The following is a 4,080-nucleotide window of genomic DNA, read 5'->3' as shown; positions in this document are numbered from 1 at the left end:
ATCTAATTATACCAATGAATCACTAACTCATTGTTTTAAACAAAAGGTGATAGTTATATTGGGTATACATGATCATATACTTTAATGTGAATTACACGGCTTGCAAGAATTTGCAGAGGTCGCGTTTGGTTCCCTTAATCTCTTGACAGGGAGAGCGTTTAGTAGGGGTTCTAGCCTTCACATTATAACCGTAATAAAACAAATATGTTTTTAGGTTATTAGTACATCCGCATGTCATTATAAATGACAACTGTGTACTTACATTTCCCATTACTTTCATAAAGTGACAGTACCACTTGAAAGTCAAACTCAAACTATTTTCGAGTCAAGATAGTTATAAACTAGGGAAAATATACATTTTTACAAACGACAAACGGGACAATCGAGTCTAGCACATAACAGAAAATGCCTTGGTAAAAGGCTACGTCTAAAAGAAAGGACCATAATGCTAGTCTTATGATTCCTTAATGTATACATCATAAGATATATATATATACCAATAGAGTCCGACAGGTAATAGGATGTATGCTCTCCGCTTCATTTCCTGTTCCTTGTTTGGTTGTGGGCTTGGAACGAATTCACCCAATTTATTTTCTATCCGATTCTAAATATATGTATGCTTAGTATACATTAAGTCATCATAAGGGTACCAGGTATGGGTCAGGATATAGGACACAGAGTCAAAGCACAGTTTTTCTAGTACAAAACATACTTTCCAAAATCAGTACTTTTGGTATACAAAACTAGAAACTTCCCAGTAAAGGGTTTAATCCATTTTATTAAACCAGTTAAATTTAAAGGACCTTAAGTGAGTAACTCTATAATAACTTAGTTTATACATCATGTTTATACATAAAACTAATACCTAATAGGTAGTTGGATGTGTGCTTTCCGCCTTACTTCCTGTTCCTCGTTTGGTTGTGGGCTTAGGGCAGATTCGCTCAATTAACTTTCTATCCGATATTAGATTATATATAGCAGTATAAACTAAGCTATTATAAAAGTAGTCATCGTGGTCACCATTTTACTATAAGAAAAATATGGTTTCTTAAAGAACGTTTTATTAGATATAAAGGAACCATTACAATTAACTCCATGAGTAACAAGTGACTACACCAGGGTTATATATGACGACGATCTAACAAACAATGGGATGTGTGCGATCCGCCTTAATTTCCGTTCCTCGTTTGGTTGTGAGTTTGGGGCAGATGCGCACAATCGATTGTTTGTTTACTCCGAGTCCTATATAACTTGTACCCACTTAGTACCCATAAAAAGGGTTGTAGTGTCATTTTACTTAAACTTCCATCAAGGTAGGAAATATAAGATTTTCTAGAGGAACAGGCGAACTTTTCAAAACAGAACTTACAACTTACAACGTTTTACAACTACATGTTACAACTACATTTTTAACACCATTTTACATCTACATTTTCAACAACACTTTACAACTTACTCACATCACTAAAATCTTATGAACTCACCAGCTTAATTGCTGATCAACTCTTTCAAATAACTTGTATTCTCAGGAGACTATTAGACAGGTGCTCGTGCTGGGAATTCAGAAGATGGAGCATTATAGCTTCAAGTCTTGTTTTGTTATTTGTTTATGAATTCTATGTTTTGTGAACACACACATTGTAAACACTTTCTTTCGAAATGAAATGGTTGTTCATTACTTGCTTACCATATACATATCTCGTGATACTAAACATGACGTCCTCCACCCCTGAACGATTCCGCCGTTCCGGTTTTGGGGTGTGACAGATTGGTATCAGAGCATTGTTTATAGTGAACTAAGTGTATCAACCGATAAAAGATATACAACTATAAATACAATGGGGCTTAAGTGCTCTGGATAATGATATATTTTTAGAATATAACTACAGGTTATAAAAAATATACCTACTTGATTATACTTGTACATAATAGAACTAGTGTCACGAGGAGAACAGAACTAAAAGTATTTAAAGGTTGGGCACTGTCGTCAACCTGAATAGTTATGTAATCATAGCTAGGATCAATATAGCCTGATCAACTATATTCATTCGAGATGTGACCGACATGTGTTTGGGAATGATGTGGTGTTGCAACAGTGTTAAAACTTACCTGAACACCAGAACAAGTACATTACGTTAGAATACTATAGGAGTATTTTAGTCCATATAAATAACCTATGTGATAACTTAAAAGACCTTTACGGATAGGTCTATAATCTTGCAAGGTATATTCCTAAAGTTTTATATATAATCAAGATCTTATAGAATTAGAATATGTGGTCTACGCTTCGCTATCCATTCCTCTTAAGGGTGTAGTTTTGGAGTAGGATCACTTATTCGAAAGTCTATTTAATCTTAAATTATATACAGACTTGTATACATTGTATAATTATAGGAGGACCCCGTAAGGATCACCCCATAAAGTTACCTTAAAGCTCATAGATTCTTTAGTCACTTTCATTCTCGCACGACAAGCCCAAATAGATGTAACCACTTCCTCATAGTAGACAACAGAAGAGTCCAGGAGGAACAAGAACAAGTTCATGAGAAGTTTTCAAAGAGGGATCAGCCGAAGTAACCAAAATGTCTTACATGTCACGCTAATAAATAATAATCTGGTTAATTTAATGAGCGAATGGAAACACTGCTCACATTATATGTTGAGATTATTTTCTTACATGCAGCTGGTAACAGTTATTCAGGAAACATATATTCATTCAAGGATAGTTATTTCAAATTCATAGAGTTTATTAGGAATAGACTCTTTTATGAATTGTTTCTAGAACCATGTGGAAGTCAGGACCCGATACATTCAAAACTAGGATAACCTTGTCTTTTCAGCTTTCGGTTTGTGTCCATTGCTTTAGACTTATTCCGTCTCATCTTTGTATTCTTTTAGCAAAGATGCCTCCTCGCAGATCTAACAGACGCACTACTCCGATAACTCCAACGCCGCCTCCTTCGCAAATAGATATGGCAGCTATAAATGATGCAGTGGCTGCGGCTGTGGCAACAGCTATGGCTCAATATCACTCCATCAGTACCAATGGAGGTGGAAAGCCTACTGATTCTACTCGAGGTGAGGTCCTCGTGCGCTCGAGAGAGTTCTCCTACAAGGACTTCACCAATTTCCAGCCATTGTCCTTTAATGGGACTGAAGGAGTCATTGCCCTCATACAATGGTTCGAGAAAACAAAGTCGATCTTCGAAATCTGTTTATGCCCAGAAGGAAGCAAAGTGAAGTTTGCTGCTTGCACCTTCTCTGTCAAGGCCCTAACATGGTGGAACAGCCATGTTAAGTCACTGACCCTATCAGTGGCTAACTCAATAGGTTGGGAAAACCTAAAAGAGTTAATGCGAGAGGAATACTGCCCGTTAGGCGAAATTCAAAAGCTGGAACAAGAGCTGTGGGATCTCACTATGGTCGGCTCAGACATAGTGACCTACACTGACCGGTTCAGCGAGCTAGCAGCTCTAGGCCCCGGGATGGTTACCCCGGAGAGCAAGAAGATAGAAAGATACATTTGGGGTCTGACTGCTCCGACCCAAGGAAATGTGTTGTCTTCTAACCCAGCCACGTTCGATAGTGCTAAACGCCTGGCTCAGCGACTCATCGACCATAATCAATTGACTCAGCTCAAGTTACAATAAGAAATTTCCAAGGTCGTCATGTGACATCAGGCGGGTTGTTCCTCACCATAATCAATTTCTTGTACTACGAGAAGTTTTCCACATCTTTTTCCAAACTCTTGAAGTCCCAATCAAAATGCAAATTTCGGGACGAAATTCCCTCTAACGGGGGGATGATGTGACAACCGTCAAATTTCGGTCAAGTCAAAGTCAAACAAAGTCAACAAGTCAAACCGGTCAACTCCATTAACCCTTGTATGTTAGGGTTTACATTATACAATTCGCTATTTCAATGAGAAAACATCATTTGAAAAATTCATGTGTTTGATTTTCCTTAGCCTTAACAGTGCTAAACAACGAACCAAAGCGATAAAACACTATTGCACAATCATCGGGATTGTGTAAGACACTAAATCATGGCTTAACGGGGTTTATGGACCTTTCGTTGCGA

This window comes from Lactuca virosa, chromosome 7, assembly GCF_052849685.1.
Source record: "Lactuca virosa cultivar CGN04683 chromosome 7, Lactuca_virosa_CGN04683_v6, whole genome shotgun sequence".
In the NCBI taxonomy this organism is placed as follows: Eukaryota; Viridiplantae; Streptophyta; class Magnoliopsida; order Asterales; family Asteraceae; genus Lactuca; species Lactuca virosa.
This window is presented reverse-complemented; position numbering follows the sequence as displayed.